The 21,926-nt window shown below is 33.8% G+C and overlaps 1 protein-coding gene across 23 annotated transcripts in view; it reads right to left on the bottom strand.

The window, feature by feature from the left end:
* LOC141404013 (phosphatase and actin regulator 1) overlaps window positions 1-21,926 on the bottom strand; it is a 553,592-nt gene that overhangs the window by 119,675 nt on the left and 411,991 nt on the right. The window contains exon 1 of one of the 23 annotated variants that reach the window (XM_073987205.1): window positions 2,158-3,158. The exons of 21 other annotated variants lie outside the window; for them this stretch is intronic. The gene's annotated coding sequence lies outside the window, so the exon portion shown is untranslated. Of the gene's footprint in view, window positions 1-2,157; window positions 3,159-21,926 lie in introns of those variants that run through there. One more of the 23 variants, XM_073987206.1, reaches the window with a different exon arrangement.

Raw genomic sequence — 21,926 nt, forward strand, 5'->3', positions numbered from 1 at the left:
CATTATTTTATTTTTGATATTTTTAATAAATTAGGAGGGTTGGCGTTTTTTATTTGGTATGATGACTTTTATTTTTTTTTTTCAAAATAGTCAGGCTTAATCCCATTGTCGTTGTTTTAATATTTTATTAAAACAACTTTAATTTATTAGGGGGAAAAATTGCTGATGTTTACCAAGGGGTAAGGCAGGGAAGACTATAGTTTCAGATCACGCCACAGATCTTCATCAGTTCCCTTGTTTCTTGTTTTTCAACAAGAAACTTTTTATACCCAAGTGTCAATTGCTCGCTCAAATATATACGTATCCAAAGAAACACTCTGATCGAGAATTTCTTTGGCACGACCTAAACTCGAACAACTGCACTTGTAAACAAAACCAAAACTTTCCCACTGCTATGCGTTCGTTGAGTCTCAACGAAAAAAAACACATAACTAATTTGTTGGTATTGCTAACAACAGCAATAAACCAAACTTTCGACGGTGCCTGGTCTCACAATTAGGAGGGTTGGCGTTTTTTTATTTGGGATGATGACTTCTATTTTGTTTTTCAAAATAGTCAGGCTAAATCTCATAGTCGTTGTTTTAATATTTTATTAATACAGCTTTAATTTATTAGTGGGAAAATTAATAAATATTTTTTTGTTTCAGAACAAAGAACTGAGAGAACTTATGAGAACATGTGGCGATGTTCGAAAATTTTTAGTCTTGCTTGTCTTTCCCGAAAACAAATTCAAAAATATTGTTTTCAAAATTTAAAAACAAAAAACTGAGATTAGACTGGATTTCTTTATAAATAATGAATTATTTTAATTGTAATTGGTGTAAAAAATGTATAGTAATTCATAAATGAGAACGGCTAGGCCGATTTCTGTAAAATTTTTTGTCAGTTATTCGTATTTTCGAGGAGAAGGTCTTTACGGAAGAAAATTTTGGAAAATCTCTCTGGAAAAGTCGGAAAATTGGAAAAATCGAAAATTGAGTTTTTGTATGAAATTTTATTCCTTAATAGCGAGACGAAGTTCGCCGTGTCCGCTAGTTGATTATAATTGCTTTTTTTGGTTGGGTTGTATATCCTTTTAAAACTACTATGCGTACGACCCTGGGTCTTAACCTATGTCGGGTTTACATTTTTGACCTCATCCAAAAGTTGGCTACATTTCTATCTTCTTTAGCAAATCTGGATAAATTTTTGGAGCCAATTGCAATTTTTTCCGCTTTTCAGCAATATGAATGTGGCAATTTATGAAAATAAGTGTAAAACAGGCAAAATCGGAAAGCCTGCACCAAGTGTTTCAAAATTAAGGGGCTTGTTTTATTTATCACCATATCTGACAAACTGCTGAGTTTCTCAAAACCTGATTTTGAAAGACCTTCATTTGAATATAATACTCAACTCTTTTAGGTCAAAGATCAAACAACACCACAAGGAAAGCATTTATTGCATATTTTTAACTACTAAATTTCCATTATTTTGTACTAAAAATTGTTTGTTGGCAAATTAATAATTTTAGATTTTTAAGAATTTTGCAAGATTTGTAATTTTAATTCAAATGAGAACAGTGCGTCTTATGCTGCAAAAATGTGCATATGTACAACGAATATACATATGTACGAGTACATACATACGTTCAAATCCACCAACAATTTCTCCCAGCAATTATAATAAAGAAAATTACATTTAAATCTCTTTCGAATATGGGTCAAATATTCGCAAAGTAGTTTTTTTTACACAAAATTATGTCAAGAATGTGTCTTTTATTGTTGGTGTAGTTGTTGTTTCAACAACCATCCTCTTGAGAGACAAAATAAAAGGAATGCACGAAAACAAACTTGTAAATTAAAATATTTTCTCTGTTGGCCCAAAAACAATCCAAATGAGTAAAAGAAATATTGTTGTCGGTTGTTGGTCGGAAACGAAAAAACATTTATTTACATTAATAGAACACACAAACTTTAAAAATATTTTAATTGATTTTTTTTTTCAGTTTTATTGTTTTTGTAGTTTATTATAACAACAAATAATAAACTACGTCGCATAGTAAATATAGTCCCACGGCAAATTAAAAAAACAACAATATTTAAATATAAAAACGGTGACACATTTCGAATGTTTTGGCCAAAAAAGAAAATGTGATGAATATTATTGTGTGGAACTTACTATATATTATTTTGATCATAAAATTTATATAAGCATTAACAGTTATGGATATATATTTATATAGATGTATATATTTGTATATTTATTAATTTATTACTGGTTTTGTTTTGCAATAACAATAATTTAAAATTTCTTTTTTTATATTTCGGTTAAAAATATATGTTTCTTTATAGATTTGTGTATATATGCGGATAACAATAAACTTTTTTTTATGAATTTATTAAAAATATATTAAGTTTTTTTTCCTTTGTTTATTTCCAGGAAACCCGTTAACATTCACTTCATTGGTTCCAACTTCACAGTCAATACAAATTTAAAAACACATACATTGACATTTCAGTAAATTCTATGTAAAATTGAATTTTTATTTCTCCGCACAATTTTAGCGCCTTTTTCAGTGATCAACAATCCGCACTTGTTTGATTTTCATTAAAACAAAATCTCGAATCAAAGCTGTTGCTCTCGTCAAAATACCACGGACAGTACAAGAATGTGTCACAATTTATTTTCACCAACGAATTTGTTAAAAATATTCAAAATTTTTTGTTTTTCAAAACAAATCTGGGAGAGTCTGAGAAATCAAGAGCAAACAAGAGAGAATGTTTCAAAATTTGCCGCAAAATTCTTCTGAAATTTTAAATTGTGGTAATTTTAATTCGTTCATTTCACATTACTGCATATAATTGTGAACGTATTTATTGTTGTTTCTCCATGCTTTTGATTATTATTTTTTGCTCAGTTTTTTTTTATCTTCTGTGGCATTAGTTAGTTTTTTTTGTTATTGTTTTAGGAAACCAAAACAAAATATTTTCCAAAAAATATTTTTTGTTGAAACAAAAAATCAAAAAAAGAAGAGAACGCGCGCACTTTGCAAAAAGGCGACTGCCACGTCTGAATTTTGCCAACGAACTGAAAATGTTGTCGATGCTAAGGCAACAATTTTAGCCAAAAGTGTTGGCTGCTGCTGAGTGAGTGGTGCTCTTTTACATCACAGTCAAAATGAGATGAAGAACATGAAGGAAAAGAAATATCATCGGGTAACAATAGTGGCAAGTGAACAACACACAAACCACAGTTGTAGCAACATCAACCCCAACAGCAGAACTCAACGCAATCATCGTCATTACAATGCTGCTGATGATGATGGCGATGATGATGACGAAGAGCAGGATGCTGTTGCTGTGCCGTACACTCTCCCTATTTCACTCATGCTCTCTCGCAAAAAATATTCTCACACATGCACAAGTTTTGGGCCAAAGAATGCCGATACCAATACAATAACAGGGATATACTCAAACATGCCTGTGTATAGGTAGGTGTATATGGTCGGCATTTGCTTATTGTTTTTGTTATTTTAGATGGTAGCATGTGATCTGTGCGGGTGTTTTGTTATTGTTTGAAAATATTTGCCTGTGTATACATGGACACACACAAACAGCGACACACACACACACAGCAGAAGCTTTGTAACATTTCCTTTTTGTGTTTTACAAAACATTTTTTGTGTAACATCTAAACCTCACCCACACTTGTGTGACGACGCGTGGCCCACATGTAATGACAAATTGTTTGCATTCTAGTTCAGCGAAACTCAGTCTTTTGGTTTGAATAGCAAGAACAATAACAAGGTGAATTGTTTTTAAGTAAATAAAAAATGTACAAATTTTAAGTAGGTTTTTTTTTGCAGATTGGCCAAGTGTCAAAATTAGTTTATACTTTATGCTCTTATCCTATTCACAGCGTCGTTTTACTTAGATTACGTTTTTTTGTTTTTACTTTCTTTTTGCTTGTCTTTATTCCAAACTGATATATGACAACATACAATAACAATAGCAACAAGCTCAAATATCCTTTGTATTGCACATTTGGTTTTTGTTTTTGTTACCTTCTCCAGTTGTCAATGCAAATATTTATGCATAGTTTAGCTCAAGTTGTGCTGAACTGAATTTCTTTGTCTTGTTGACCGAAAATGCAATTTTGTTTATAATGATAAAATTCCAAATATACTTCAAAATATAATATTCCTATGTAAATAAATACAATGTATGTAAACTGTATAAAATGTAACAAAGGTAAAGGTAAATTTTAAAACAACGCAATTTGTAAAGATGAAAAAAATTAAAATAATTTTATGATTTATTTTGAAACTAAATCTCATGAGTTGTGAGTGACACTTGTTAGAGTTAAATCGATTAGTATAGATTAGGGTTATGACTTTTTTTACAAACTCATATCCCTGTATCGTAGCGTGATGAGTTTCTACCTAAGATTACATAAAATCGTAATTATAAGGTGATTCGGTGAAAAACCCTCACACACAAAATGATTCTAAAATTTGAATTTATCAGAATTATGGGCAATTTTGTGAAGTCAATGTAAGCAGATATATAATTGAAAATGAACTTTGGAGCCACATGAGATAACCAAACAGACATAACATTTGTTTCTCACTAATTTTCTTTAATTCTGAAAATCAAAAAATGTCGTGAGCGCCTTTTTTCAAACATGTATTCCAAACAACAAAAAATTCAAAATTTTTTCAAACTGGTTGGTGCATGACCTTTTTCAATATTTGAATGGAATAAACGTTATTTTTTTGAAATTTTGCCTGTTAAGGCCAAATATAATTTTTAATGACTTTTATTAATTTTCTCGTTTAGAGTTAAGCTTCATGGTCGAAATTTTTTTGCAAGTGAAAAAGGAAAGCCAAAGACTCGAACCCACACATCCACCAAATTATGTGACTGTTTCGCTGTTACTTGGGCAGCTCTTCAGACATATCGACACATTTGCATTTTGAAACACCAAAACTTTGAGGACAGAGAAGCCATTCCACAGTAAATTGATAAAAATCATTAAAAATGATCTTCGCCTTAACAAGCAAAACTTCAAAAAATAAAAAATAGGCTGAGCCCGGCTGGGATTTGTACCCACGTCCTTGAAAACATATGAGAAAATGTTGTCACGGCATGTTAGCGTTCAATGCCAAAGCCGTTATTGTATAAAAACACATTTGCATTTTAAAAACCAAAAGTTCGAGGACAGAGAAGCCATTCCGATATGTTTGAAGAGCTACCCAACTAACAGCCAAACTAGTCATAATTTGGTGGCCGTGTGGGTTCGAGTCCTTGGCTTTCCTTTTTCACTTGCAAAAAAATGTCGATCATCAAGCTTAACTCTAAACGAGAAATAGAAATAAACATTCGTGGAACAGGAAATAATTTTTGAGATTTTTTTTCATTTCAAACATTTTTTCAAAAAAATGTTTTTTAAATCGATTTGTGCGTGAACTTTTTATATTTCAATGGATTAATCCTCTGTTTAGTAATTAATAGGCAAAAGTTCATTCATCCCTGCTACAGGAAATGATTTTTGAGAAAAAAATCGAAAAGTCATAACCCTAGTATAGATATTTTGTTAACAATCACAAGTACTTGATGGCGTATGAGTTGACGGTTTGTGAAAAATCGTAATCATACGCACCAACACACTGTGGGCAAAATCCAAATCTACCGGGGATATAAAATTAATAACTTTCAAGATAGACGATTGACCGTTGTTATTGAATAGTGTCTACTTTGATGAACATTTTGGTGTAGATCCCATATAACGGTACCGCCCGATTTTCGGTATTCTCAATAGTTTAGCTACATTTTATGACTGAACTCGACCTATTTTGACTTTTGAGGTCAAAAACTTCTCCACAAAAAAATCAGGACATAGATCGACAGATTTAGCTGTATTTTGGCATTTATGGTTCTCAGTGCTCAGCAAACATCTCCACCAAAATTGCAGATCCGTTTCGGTATAGTCCTCATACGATTATACCGGAAATATAATGTTATTTTATTTCAAAATTAAACGGCGATAAAGTGAAGTGTTGCAAATATTTGCGTAGGTTTGAAAATATACTGTGTGGCGTGCGGGCCCATGCCGCATTTTGGGCAGATGTCTTTCAGGGCGCGATCGATATCCGCCCAATAATAATTTAGGCGGCTGCAATTTCCCGAGCGTGGTTGAGCCAAAACTACTCTGGTTTGTCGTGGCAGCTGACGCTCCTCAGCTGCGATAGATAGGGGATGTTGTCCAAGGGCTTTATTCAGACTACATTTGTTTATGGCCTTACCAACTGCGTGCGTGTGAACGCTATTTAAACCTGCTTGATATGCCTGTTGATCTAGGGGTTCTCTCCTGTATCGTTGGACCTCTCCCACAACAGCGTGAATATCCTTCCTGATGTGCCTGAATGTGTCGGGCATACCCACCAGATGGTGATTGGAATGGCTCTCACGGTAACACCCGAGCTAGTACTACAACGAAAGCATCTCATTGTGTTGCTGTACTGGAAGAATCTTTGCCTCCCCATGTAGAAGGTCCTCTGAAGACTTGAGGAGGAACCCTGTTTCTGTTCTCAGGGCGGCAGTCTGACAGGTTTGAATCTTTTTCTAATTCGTACCACATAATGCCAGGGACCAAACTGTAGCACAGCTTACCACAGACCGACCTATCGCGTTATGTGTGATCAACAAGATTTCTACACCACAAGTCCTGCCGGCTGGAACGGAAATCTGCATATTCCACGCGTGGGTTAGAGGTTAAACAGTTCCGGAGATATCGACCCACCTTGGGGAACTCCCCCTGTTTCAGCCTACAGGGTTTGGACTTTTTGTTACTGAATTCCACGCATGACTGCCGTCCAAACATATAATTGGCTATCCAGCGTTTCAAGAGGGTTGTCTGCTCAATGACACTGGAGAGGACTAAGGCCTCAAGAGTCTTTGCTACTGCCGACAAAAGCGAAATCGGCCTGTACGATTCATTCAGTAGCGGGACCACCCTGCCCATTTTCCAGACTTCGGGAACAATGATGGTGGCCCATCAGGGACCAACGCTTTGCAACGTTGAAGTAGGTAGTGAACTAGGTTGTTTAAACTAACAACATTTTAACAAATCTATTTTCAATTAAAATTTCGACCCTGTGGTTGCCGAGGAGTTTAAGTTCAAAGTCCAACTATTGAAATTTTTCAGTTTGCATTACACTTTGGGATGTTCGGAATAAATGGGGTCTTTTGCCAATAAAATTTGATAGAAATATTTCTGAGAGGACATTTCTTGTCCACAAAGCAGCCGACAAGCTGAATTAAAGCTGAAATATTGTTAAATTCACAGCTTATCTAGTTCGAATCTATAGTTAAAAGTTTCAAATTATGTGAATGCGTGCGCTGTGCTATTCCCACAATTTTGGTGAACCCGAGAAGCGAAATTGCAGCAAATTCGGTTGCAAAATGTTGCTGAACCCGCAAAATATGTTAAATCGGTAGGTACCGCTATATGTAGGGCTTTATATAATCATTGACACAAGTTAATTTTTATATCCTCAGTCTTTAGGTTAACGAGTGTACACGGAGAAAAAAATATTTTTTTCTATTTTTGTTCCAACAATACATTTGTTTTGTTCAAGCATTGCAATTGCAAATCCAAATATACCATCGTTTGCTCAAAACATACAAAACAAAAGCAAATTGCGAAATTCCTCAATATTGTAAAAATCATTAACAATACCTATGGTAGGAACTATCATAATCTAGAATTTTTACAAAAACTATTGTCAGCCCAGAAAACCTGCTACGGAAATTTTGGATTTGATCGTATATGATTCTCGTATACACTTTCCACATAGCTTTGGTATAAATGTCAGGTATAATAAATATTATGAGCATTGACAAACACTACACATAGCCAGGTTTTGCCAGGTCTAACTAAAAAGACAACAAATTGAATGAAGAAACATAACTACTCCATTGCACTCATCCTCCAAACACCTACCCCCAATGAAACTAAAACACAAATTACGATCAAAAACACTTCTCAGACTGTGTTGTAACTCAACTATCAAAAAACAAAGAAGAATGAGAAAGAAGAAACAAATAAAAACAAGAATCTCATGGTGTACATACACAAAAAATAACAAAGATAAAATGTAAAAAAAACAAAGTATGAATTCCCATACAAACAAAACTCACCAAAATTGTTTCTTTCACCACGGCATCGAATACCGAGAGAAGAATATAAAATTATCGGAGAAAAGATAATAATATTGTCCAGCAGACAAAAACTATTGTCGGATATGACAAAAACAATTGTTGTAATTAACAAAAAGGATTTTTGGACTCACAATCTAACAATATCTTTACAATACATACATATTTATTTTGCTCTTCGAGTATTGTTGGATCAATCATATTTTTTCTCAGCTTGTATATACACTTTGATACGTGCTCCATCGAAATAATGGTTTTGGACGGAAAATGTTTGGACGGAAAACTCACATCCAGGGATAGTAGTATAGGGTTACACCATAGTATAATAAATGTGTAGACAACAAAAGCTTTCATTTTCTGATGTAGTGGCTAGTCATTTCATTCACAGCTAACTGGGGCTAGTGAAATCACTCGATTTCCAAACCAAATTATTCATTTTCTACAATTTGACAGCTGTCTATGTAAATTGTTAGACTTCAATATGTACTCTACAATTCCAATTAACTAAAACATCTTTTTTGGTAAAGTAAAACATCATAAATGTTTATATTTTTATGAATTTTAGTTTGAGTACATCGAGTAGCTTTCACTCAACCCGTAAAAAAATGCCTTCGATATCTCTTGCTTTAAAATTTTCGGTAGAGAAGAGCTGTAGTCTATACATTTATTAGTCTATGGTTACACATGATGGAGACTTTATTTTTTTAATATTTTTTATACTGTTTATATTGTTTAGGCTTTACAACATTTATTCACACTCACTGTTCAGAATTAGCAAACTATTATTTGGAGGTGTCCTTTAAGTTAAATTCTGTCAAATTTTGGTAATGATCGGTCAATCCGAACAGAAGTTAGAAACAAATATTGACTTAGCATAGTACTAAAGTTCAAAAAAATGTCCACACTTTGAGAGCTTCTCCTGCAAAACTCACTTTTTAGACTTAGCATACTATTATTTGGAGGTGTCGACATATGTAGTAAATATAATAATTATAAAATAACCAAGAAAAAAACAAGTCATTCGAACAAATACATAATTAAACTAATGACTCTTTTGTCTGATGTCACAATTTAATTAATACTAAAAGAAATCAAGAGACATACAAAAAATATAAAAACCGCAACTTTGGCTCCCATTCGACTTGAAAATAAAACTAACACCTAAACTCTCAGCTGTCCACAATTAATTTATTATTATTATTGAACTCATTAATTTTCATGAAAAACATTTGACTTTGACATCAACTTAAAGCAACAAGGCAATCAATAAGAAATAACAAAAAACAAAACAAACTCGAACAACGTTGTTATTAAATGGTGAAGAAAATTTAAAAAGAAAATGTAAACAATAGAAAAAGAGAATAAAAACAACACAAAAAAAGTCATAAACGACTTTTCACCCGTACACGAAGAAATTGCACAAAGATGAAAAAGTCAAAGAGCCAAACAGCCAATGACAAAAGATGCCGAACAAAAAGAACTCGCACTTGAAAGGCCAACAAGAAAATACCGATAAAATTCCTGATAATCGAAAAGTCATCGTCGTCATTATTGTTGGAACATGGATGGATGAATGCCTTTTGTTTGGTATGTCACAGAAATAAGGCTTTTTATATTTGACCATTTCGTTGTTGGCAGAACAAATGATTTGCTCTGACACTCTTACTCGATTGCACACACACATACGCATCATTGAATCATAACACCAACACTGTTGCATTACTGTGGCGGCTCTCTCCCTACACTATCTCGATGCCAATGAAATATGTAGGTATTGTCTGATTTACTTGTCTCCTTGTTACGTATTTGTGTGTATATGTGAACTTATACAAGGACATTTTAGCGGCAACAACAAGTTGACGCTTTAATGCGCATGCCTTAAAGAATATAAACAATACACATACAAATGTGTTCGTCGCTGGAAGCGGAGAAATATTGGAAGTTAAACACGAGATTGAATTGTTGTTTTGTGGGGAAAATGTTTGCGAGAGAGAGAGCTTTTGTGGTTATACTCTTGAACTTGAACTTTTTAAGGACTTTGATAGCTTTTTCAGTAGGCGGTCTGTGTTTTAGCAAGTAATATAGTTCCTTGTTGTAATGTGACTTATTTAGATTTTGTTAGAAAATTATGGCTAATTCCAGAAAAAATAACGTTATGGCATATTAGCCAATTGTAGAGTTGAACTTGTTAGGAATATATTATTCTGCATTTGAACACACGAATCTATTATTTTTGCACGATTTGGACAAAATTAATTTGTTTAATAAATGTAAGTGCGAATATATTTTTCCTCTCGTGTATAGACGGTTGACGCTATTGTGAGACTCATATATCCTCACATGACATCAAGACACCATTGTTTATCCACAAAGGACCTTGTTCAGTACAACAATCAGCCACACTGTTACCAGGACATAATGTGATGACAACTACGCACATACATATACATAGACACGCACACGTGTATGGCATGCAACGTTGCATATGCACTGATGCTGTTGCTTTTCCTGTGTCCATGACAGTGTCACGACATATGCAAGCGATTTTCTGAAGGATGATGGATGCAACGGATGTTTTGTGGCCCAAGAATGAACGATAAACACTTAAGGTCATCATCGTAGGCACAACATCATCAACTATAATCACAAAATTCCCAGTCAAAATACCATCGTGGTGTTGGCTGCCTGTTGCGTAATTTTGAAATAATAAAAGTGCAGAAAAGAAATGTGGAAGGGAGGTGGGTCACAATGAAAACTGTAATTATAATGTTGCTGTTGCCAGTGGAAGGTTCTAAATTTGCTGATATGTATGTATGTGTGAGTAAGCGTTAAGCATAAACATAAACAGCTAAACTGTTGCATACTCTTGGGAAGGTTTTGGCTTTGAATACAAGTAAAATGGGGTTTAGCACTGTAATGAGCACCCAACGTTTTTTTTGGCATTGTGTAGGAGACTCCCTCCTTTACAAATTTAATCTACAAGTGTATATATTTTGTGTGTCAAGAATACATTAAATGCACATTAGTAAGAGTACCATATGTTTTTGGTTTTGGGGGGAATTTTCAAAACAACAGAACATTTTCTATTCAATTTTAGTAAAACGCTTAGTGTAGTTGATGATTATGTTAAATTTGTATATGGCTAATTAATTTTGCAAAGGAGATTCTCACTCCCTTGATAATATGTTACTCTAGAAAATGTCATTTCACTGGATTACATTACAAAATCTTCCAACATTAATTACCTTCATTTGACTGGGTTCCTACTAAATGGTAAGTGGTTGGGGGGGGGGGGGGGGGGGTTATGTTGGTTTCTTCAACAAATGTCAAAAGTCAAATTATAATTTATGAGAATTTTATAGGTTTTGCCTTTCCAAAAAAAAAACAAAAACATATCCTTAGGGAATATTATCATACACCCACACATACACTGTTGGCTAATATTTCATATGAAAGAAACAAAAAGTATTTTTTCCTTTATTTCGATTTATCTTCGTAATGAATTTACATACAAAGTTATGCATAATTGATATTTGATTTGGAATAAAATAAGTAAGAAAGTATCAGTCAGCTGTGCTGACGGAGATATACCCTCAGCCACTAAAAAAACTGTTGGAAATTTTTTTTTTAAGTTTTATTGTTATCTTCCACAATAGCCATATGAGCCGACAGGGTATTGGAGCTTTTGGGCCATTATCTCAGAAAGTATTGACGTACTCCGGAAAAAATAGGACCGTTTAAATGAGCCCGCTAGAACAACCTACTGAAAAAAAATCAAAACGATGCGAGAGGAGCTCATAAACTCACACATGACTAGATGAAATAATATGATGTGCAAAGTCTGTACCATTCAGAAAGCCCCTTCGAGAATTATCTTGCGGATTTGCCATTTTGGTTGGTGCCGTCAGGGTTTCATGGAGATTTTAGGCTAATATCTCAAGAAGTATGGACTTGCGCAAGAAAAACAAGTAAAAACGGTGTTAAGTTCGGCCGGGCCGAACTTGTTATATCCTCCACCACAAGTTGTATTGAAGTAAAATGGAATAATTAGTTTCCTTTCGTGTATGAAGAAGACTTAATACTAAATTTCAGCAATTTCGGTGAAACAATGTTAGGCACCATTCTATATGGGCTATTTCAAAACGTCGATCTATACCGACAAATTTCTGGCGGAAAGTTTTTAGGCTCAAAGAAGACTTAATACCAAATTTCCTATATTTCGGTAAGAGAATGTGACTAAAACTTAAAAAATACCGAAAATCAAGAAGTACGCTTCTAGTACTCTTCTGGAATATTTTATAACTCTTGGAAGACGAAATAACAAATTTCGGCCATTTCGGTTGGATATTGACGTCACAATCTTCAGTATTACGAAAATCGGGAGGTACCGTTCTATGGGGGCTATATCGAAACGTGGACCTATACCGACGAATGTTAGTCAGAAATGGGGCAATATGAATGCGTGGACCTGTACAGACATATTTCTGACGAACAGTTTTATATCACATTGAAGACTAAATACCAAATTTCAGCCATTTTGGTGGAATATTGAAGACACAACTTTCAAAATATGAAAAATCGGGAGGTACCTTTCCATGGGGGCTATATGAAGGCGTGGACCTATACCAACAAAATTCTGGGGGAAAGTTTTATACCCCTAAAGAAGACTACGTACCAAATTTCAGCCATTTTGGTAGGATAATGAAGCTAAAACCTCAAAATACCGAAAATCGGGAGGTACCGTTCTATGGGGGCTATATATAGGTGTGGACCGATACCAACAAAATTCTGGGGGAAAGTTTTATACCCCTAAAGAAGATTACCTACCAAATTTCAGTCATTTTGGTAGGATAATGAAGCTAAAACCTTAGAAATACCGAAAATCGGGAGGTACCGTTCTATGGGGGCTATATGAAGGTGTGGACCGATACCAACAAAATTATTAGGGAAAGTTTTATACCCCTAAAGAAGACTACGTACCAAATTTCAGCCATTTTGGTAGGATAATGAAGCTAAAACCTTCAAAATACCGAAAATCGGGAGGTACCTTTCCATGGGGGCTATATGAAGGCGTGGACCTATACCAACAAAATTCTGGGGGAAACTTTTATACCCCTAAAGAAGATTACGTACCAAATTTCAGCCATTTTGGTAGGATAATGAAGCTAAAACCTTAAAAATACCGAAAATCGGGAGGTACCGTTCTATGGGGGCTATATGAAGGTGTGGACCGATACCAACAAAATTCTAAGGGAAAGTTTTATACCCCTAAAGAAGACTGCGTACCAAATTTCAGCCATTTTGGTAGGATAATGAAGCTAAAACCTCAAAATACCGAAAATCGGGAGGTACCGTTCTATGGGGGCTATATGAAGGTGTGGACCGATACCAACAAAATTCTGGGGGAAAGTTTTATACCCCTAAAGAAGACTACCTACCAAATTTCAGTCATTTTGGTAGGATAATGAAGCTAAAACCTTCAAAATACCGAAAATCGGGAGGTACCGTTCTATGGGGGCTATATGAAGGTGTGGACCGATACCAACAAAATTCTGGGGGAAAGTTTTATACCCCTAAAGAATACTACGTACCAAATTTCAGCCATTTTGGTAGGATAATGAAGCTAAAACCTTAAAAATACCGAAAATCGGGAGGTACCGTTCTATGGGGGCTATATGAAGGTGTGGACCGATGCCAACAAAATTCTAAGGGAAAGTTTTATACCCCTAAAGAAGACTACGTACCAAATTTCAGCCATTTTGGTAGGATAATGAAGCTAAAACCTTAAAAATACCGAAAATCGGGAGGTACCGTTCTATGGGGGCTATATCAAAACGTGGACCGATATATCCCATTTTCAATACCAACCATCCTGCAAGTAATAGAAACTTCTGTACCAAATTTTGACTCTCTATCTTTAAAATTGCGAGCTGTATCTTGATTTCAACAGACAGACGGACGGACTGACGGACGGACGGACAGACGGACATGGTCAAATCGACATAGAATTTTATGCTGATCAATAATATATATACTTTATAGGGTCTCCGACGAATATTTCGATGTGTTACAAACGGAATGACAAATTTAATTATACCCTCCATATGGTGGAGGGTATAAAAATGTACCGTCGTGAAGGGAGCCGCAAGGACAACCTACGAAAAAAAAAATAAACCCAATCCGAGAGGTGCTCTTAAAATTCACTTTATCCGAATTTTATGTGGGAGGTATCCGAAGGAGTGGACCGATATTGTCCTTATTCGAGTCCGATATATACCCGGAAGGAATAATACGATGTGCAAAGTTTGGACAAAATCAATTGCTCACTTCAGCAGTCATCGTTCACACCATTTTACAGAAAATTCTGAACTTTTGTGTGGGAGGTACCCGAAGGAGTGGACCGATATGTTTCATCTTCGAACTTAAACTAAGTTTTGACAAAATATTACGATACCCAAATAGGGAAAATGTACTGAAGCAAATACTTTTGATATGTTTTTCCTCAATTTTGTTACTTTTTCCATTGTTCCGTAAATAAGTCAACAAGTCCAGAGGCGAAGTTTCGAATATATCGTCACCTGAAATGCTCAAAGACGTAACTCAAAAACCCATTAGTTTACAGGAGAAGCAAGAAACGTTAAACAAGTTTTATCGAATATCAATGTTATGAGGGCTAGCATTTTGGATATTTGTTAATCATGTAGGAATGGGAGTAAGAATGAAACCAAAACCGCGGAAACGATTGCTTTGAAGGTCCTTAATTACATCAACACCTGCAATGTTTTTTGAGATATATAACTTTTTTTTATAGCTGGCGTCCTTGCAGAAAAAATATTATTTTTTTGATTTGGTGATGAAATTATTAAACACAAAAAACATCCGATTTCAACTAAAAGTATATTTTCTTTAACGATATATTCACCATGTGTTGTAAAAGTGTACAGAGGTGTCGTGGTCAACATTTTTGTTAATTATATCTGTAATACGTTATACCTAGGGATCATGATTGCGTGGTTTATCTGGTTCTTAAAAAAAAATAATATTTATAAAGATCTCTTCCCAGCAAAATTTATTTGAAGTTGTTCCTTGTGAAGTAGTGATTGAATAGCTTTTTTTGAAGCAGTCCACGCAGAGTCATGAAAAATGCAGTCCGTTCTTCACATTTTGAAAATTTCCGATTTGAATCCATTTCATAAAATTTTCACATTTTAAAAATTTCAAAATTTTGCAAAAAAAAAAAAAATCTTTGTGTTTATTTCAGCTTAAGTCCATATTTTGTTGTAATTCAATTGTTTGAATAACAACAAAATATTTTAATGTGGATATGAAATTGATTAGTTGCGGGCGAAGGGTAGGGAATACTATAGTTTCAGTTGTCACCAAACAACTTCATCAGTTCCCTTTTTCGCCGACTCTGTATCGATAAACAGGTCAATAAAGCCATCTAGCAAATTAAATAAAATGAGAAATTTGCTGTATGGCCCTAAAGCTGTTTACCCTACAATTTGAGTCGAACTAAAGAATTTCATATCCACCACTGTTTTTATGTCGTCTTTGCTTCGCAAAGAATACGAACATAGGAGTGTTGCTTCAATAAGCGGGGGTAAAAACAACAAGAAAGTTGTTTTTGCATTACGCATTGGTCAACAAGGCCGTGCTGATGCCTATTATTGTTGTTGGCGTTTTTTATTGTTGGACTGCAGAATTTTACATCTTTGTGTTTATTTCAGCTTAAGTCCATATTTTGTTGTAATTCAATTGTTTGAATAACAACAAAATATTTTAATGTGGATATGAAATTGATTAGTTGCGGGCGAAGGGTAGGGAATACTATAGTTTCGGCGAAAAAGGGAACTGATGATGTTGTTTGGTGACAACTGAAACTATAGTATTCCCTACCCTTCGCGCGCATCTAATAAATTTCATATCCACATTAAAATATTTTGTTGTTATTCAAACAATTGAATTACAACAAAATATGGACTTAAGCTGAAATAAACACAAAGATGTAAAATTCTGCAGTCCAACAATAAAAAACGCCAACAACAAAAAAAAAAAAAAAATTAAAAAGACAAAGAACATAATTTGTTTCTTGTTAATTATAATAACAGCAATATGTTTGCATCCATAAAAAGTAATTTGTATACAAAAAATAATAAAAGTGATTTCGAACTACATCTTTGTTTGTAGCCAAAGAAGTAGTTGAATCATATGTTGTTGTGATTTATTCACTACAAAGAACTAATGCAAAATGTGTGCTTAAGAAGTTAATTAGACAGTATCCTCACTGCAACCTTGCCCTTGTAAAAATCATGACATCTTTCACGTAAAAAGATGTAGTCCGGAATCACTTGCACTCATGATTTAACTATTTCTTTGGCTACAAACATTTTGCTGGGTTCGCGCATTCATTCTTTAAACAAATCAATGTTTTTAAAAATTTTTTGGCGGATCTGTATTTTAGTTCATTATAACCTTTTTATGGTTTTAACCGCGTTCATTGGGTTGGAATGAATAAAATATGTAAAATAAGAATAGGGGGTAGGAACAACAAAAGTTGTTAGTTATGTTATCTTATGTTAAAATATTTGAAACAGTACTGATTTATGTGCTGTTTTATTGATTTTTTAGTGAAAAAAATGGTTGAAGAGTGGTTTTGAATATTCTTTGGGCCCACAACAATTTTCCCCGGAAATGTGTCAGTACTGGTTCAAATTTTGGTTTACCCCTATAGAACGGTACCGCCAGATTTTCGGGGGGTTTTCAGGGATTTTACTGCATTATCCTACAGAAATGGTTGTAATTTAATACATATTTAGTCTTTTTTGAGACTACTAAACTTTCCTCCAGAAATTTGTCAGCACTGGTCTATGTTTTATATAGCCTGTTCTTTATATTTTTTAATTATTACTTTTTAAATTTCATTTTTCTTATAATTTTTTATACCCTCCACCATAGGATGGGGGTATATTAAGTTTGTCACTACGTTTGTAACTACTCGAAATAATCATTGTAGACCCCACAAAGTATATATATTCTTGATCAGCGTGCAATTCTACATCGATATAGCCATGTCCGTCCGTCTGTCCGTCTGTGGAAATCACTCTAGCGTCCGAACGGATTGACGTAGGTTGATGAAATTTTGGGAAAATATGTTATATTTACGTAGGACTTTTGGTATTGAAAGCGGGCTATGTAGGTCCACGCTTTCGTATAGCCCCCATACAAAATGACGCGTGACGCGTCGTCGTTTTAAGGAATTTTTAAGATATTTGGCCCATTTTACCACCGAATTGGTTGTAATTTGGTATTTTGTGTCTTCGGAGGCCAGAAAACATTCCTACCAAAGTTGGGTTATATAGGTCCACGTTTTGGTATAGCCCCCACATAAGGCCCCTTATAAAGTACGCGTCATTTTAATATATTTTGAATGTATTAGACCCATTTGACCAAAGAATCGGTTGTAACTTTGTATTTTGTATTTCCAGAGGCTAAGAAACATTTCTACCATAAAATGTTTATATAGGTCCACGTGTTGATATAGCCCCCATAATACAATATCTCCCGATTTTCGATATTTTGAACGTTTTAGCCTCATTATCACACCGAGATGGCTGAAATTTGGTATTTAGTCTTCTTTAGGCGTATAAAACTTTCCCCCAGAAATTTGTAGGTATAGGTCCACGCCATCATATAGCCCCCATAGAACGGTACCTTCCGAATTTCGGTATTTTGAAGGTTGTGGCCACATTAATCCACCGAAATGGCTGAAATTTGTGGTGGAGGGTATAAAAAGTTCGGCCCGACCGAACTTAACGCTTTTCTTACTTGTTTAAACTTAACTTAAAAAGTATTAAAAAATATAGGTTTCAAAAATGTACCCCTACCATCTTCAAGTGAAGATTTTTTTATTTGCTGACAGATGGGACTTTTTACATATGTACTAAAATATGTTTAAAATTTTACCTTTTGCATCCATGCAAATTTTTTTAAGAAAATAGTGATTTTACTTTTCGAAAAAACGAACACCAAGAACGAAAGGGGTTAAACGCAGAAGGTTGAAATTTTAGAAGAGCCTGTATTTTAGCTTTATGTGTAAGATTCAACCTACAAATTTTATGTTTGTTTTTAAGTCTTTGTGCATTTTAGGTGACGATATGTCAGTAGATATACTTTTTGCTGCTTACGTTTTCCAGTATCTAATTCTATGCAACATCTTTAGAGACATGAGATAAGCATTCCGTGTGTCTTACGCTTTGGTTTGTTTAATAATACATATTCTTAGGCCCATATAATCTTTGTTTGTTCTCCCTAAAAATCTTTGGCCATCCCTCGAATCAAATTTAATTCTCAAATTATTATAATTACAAATTAGACAAGTTCCGTTTTAAGAATATTAAACAAAAAATAGTATGAAAACTTTTCTCAAGCAAAGCAGCAAGGGAAAGGTGGAGGCAAAATGCTGAAAGATGTTAGTACTTTGTTCTGAAATTTTAGATTGTTACGATAATAGAAAACTTTTCGCTTTGCTTTTTCAGAGTGAAGAAATTCAATCCGTGGAGATTAATTCAAATCACTGCTTATAGATTATTAATCACTTTTCCACTTCTTCTTCTTTTGCTAATTGGTACAAGAATTTACTTTTCACATTAAATGTTTTTTTGTTTCCATGAATACACACGAAATCCCAGCTGTCAATATTTGGTTATGTTGTTGTGCTCAGACATTTGCACGTACCCAGAAACACACAGATTTGTTTACTTTCGTTTGTATGTGTAAATATGTGTCAATTAACATTATTCCTTTTGTTGCTGTTGTTTGTTGATGTGGGAATTTAATGATTTCAATAAGTCAGTCTAAGATAAGACACACGATAAATGCCACCAACAATATGAACGAGGAATGTTTTAACAACAACAACAAACAAGAAATCCAATCCGAATGACAAAAATCAAAATCATTGTATGCAAAAAACATTAATGATTTTATGCTTTTTGTGCATATTTCTTATTAGGGATTTATGGGAAATCAAAAAAAAAAAAAAAAAAAAGACGAAGATGATGAAACATGATGAAAAAGGGCAAGGATATCTTAAATAAATAATAATTTATGAATGTTAAGTGAAGTGAAATGTGCAAAAAAATGAAGATGGATATATAATTTAATGATATGTTCCAACAAGCCTTTTGCTATATATTTTATATATCGTCACCATAAATGCCAAAAGTCGTAACTAACAAAATAATAACTTTACAGAGAAGCAAAAAACGTTATAAAATGAAAAATTGTTTTATGGATTATAAATCTTATGAAGGCGAGTATATGGGATATTATCAATCATATACGAATGGGAGTAAGTAATGAAACCAAATCCGCGGAAACGCTTAGTTTTGGGATCCAGATATAGATCAGGTTCGTATATGGACAATATTTGTCCACTCCTCCGGGTACCTCCCACACAAAATTTTGGATAAATTCACTTTAAGACCTGCTCTCGAGTCACTTTGATTTTTATTGAAGCAATTTGTATTCGCTGCCTTAATTACGATAGTAAAAGTTTTTTCAGGGGCTAGTCCATACTTCTTGAGACAGCCCGAAAGTTGTAAAAAACCCCTATGGCACCATATGTAGTGGCTGGAGAGCTCGAACCGAAGACTGCGTTCCACCACACTTTGGATATTGTAATATTTCTTCGAATATTAGATGAAATTCGAAGGTGGTGCTTATAGGTCCACTCCTTCCGGTACCTCCCCCACAAAAGTTCGAAAATATTGTCTAAAATGGTACGCGCGATTTCTCATGGACGCAGCAACCAAACTTTGGATCTCTAAATATTGTCGAAACTTAGTTTATGTTCAAATTTGGGCCCTATCTGTCCAATCCTTGTGGTACCACCCACACAAATGTTCAACATTTTTGTGTGGGTAAGGGTCTGTTCGAGGATCATTTGGACATTTTTACGGAAGATTTTCCTAGTGCCCCTGTTTATACCGATATTATGTTTTTCGTGGGCTAGTGTGATAGAAAAGCCCTATCTATCGATATCCCCGCAAATTTTTGAACTTTAATCCTATCCATACTTTTGTCGGTTCATACGCCCAAAAATTTGGAATACCCCCCTAAAACATACGTTTTTTTTGGGAAAAAAGTATTTCAATCCACACAGGCTGAGGGTATATCTCTGTCGGCAAAGCCGACTGATACTTTTTTACTTGTTAATTTTCACATTTGTTGAATGATTGTAATTTCAATATTACCCTTTATTTCCTATCCTTATAAGTTATCACAGTAAGCAACAAAGCTTACGCGATGGTAAACCATATTTCTTGATGAAGTTTTAGCAGTATACATTCATTATTGTATGAGATTTTAGCGAAATAGTAGGAGAACTCCCAAATATTTTTTTGTTTTCTAATTTTTCTAATCAAAACCAAAAATTTGCTTTTCTCTTTTGTTGTTGCTATAATATGCAATTTATATACATTTTGTTGCATATTTTTCAACGCATTTTTTAGATTCTGTAGATATTTTTTATTTATTTTTTTAAGGTTTGTACAGACTCTGGGGCAGGATAAATTGGATTTTTTTATATAATTTTGATTTTCCACGAAAATAAATATTTACTAAATATTTAAAAAAATGAATATGGAATCCTGTTAACGATTTATGCATAAATTTCCTCATAACAACAAATAAGTCATTTTTTTAATGTTTTTTCTTTATATGAGAATAAAAACCGCTGTAAATCTTGCGCGCTTCGGCCAATTTCGTGAACGCGAACAGATTTGAAACCAGAATTTTTGTTTAACCTCCATACCAAAAATTGTAGATGTGCTCGCATTTTTTTTTAATATTTTCAAATGGAATTGCAAAAGAAATTTGTTTTTTTACCATATATCATTATTTTCTTATTATATTTATTAATTTTTGAAAAATTTGAACGGTAAATTTTCTTTAAAATTGAAATATTGGTTTTGAAATATTGACTTCATAAATTCTCTCGTTAAAAGACAAGATTATTAGGTACTATGCAGAAGTATCCGTTGGTGATGCTGCACGATACTCATAATCTTTTTTAATTCAACAACGACGTATTCAACTTATATTTGGTTTTATTTGTTAATAATTTAAATAAGATTGTAGATGGGATTCGAGAAAACTTACATTAGCAAAATTCTCTTAAATACTCATTACAATCCATAATTTTAACAAGGGCATGTCGCGGGATATTTGTAATGTTTTGGCTACTAAAATAAGTAGTCAAAAAGAAAAAAACACTTATATCGCCATCCATTGTTAAAATAGTGTGGTAGTAGGGGGTTTTGTTATGAGTATTTTTGCTGGGATAAGTTATATAAATGCATTTTTAAGCGTTACGTTCCAGCACTTTTCATATTTATAATTGAACACATATTTATGTGGACAAGTGTATAATGAGTTCATCGTTTTTTAGTTACTTATTGAAAGAAATACATTTTTGCATAGCATTGTTTTTGTACGCTTTATCTGTTCCCAGATTGCGGTTGATCTTATACTTGAGATTTGTGTAATTGGATGTGTGTATGTCTGCTACATACACACACATGTTCAAAAACAAGGCATGTCTTAAAATAATAATTTAGAAAATGTAATTTTCCAGACTAACATCACATGCAGGCTATTACATCTGCAAAAGTTCGTTTAGACATAATATTTCCAAGAAATTCAGTTTATTCCAAAATACATTTT

This window comes from Musca autumnalis, unplaced genomic scaffold (assembly GCF_047663935.1).
Source record: "Musca autumnalis isolate F117 unplaced genomic scaffold, ASM4766393v1 scaffold_4, whole genome shotgun sequence".
Lineage (NCBI taxonomy): Eukaryota > Metazoa > Arthropoda > Insecta > Diptera > Muscidae > Musca > Musca autumnalis.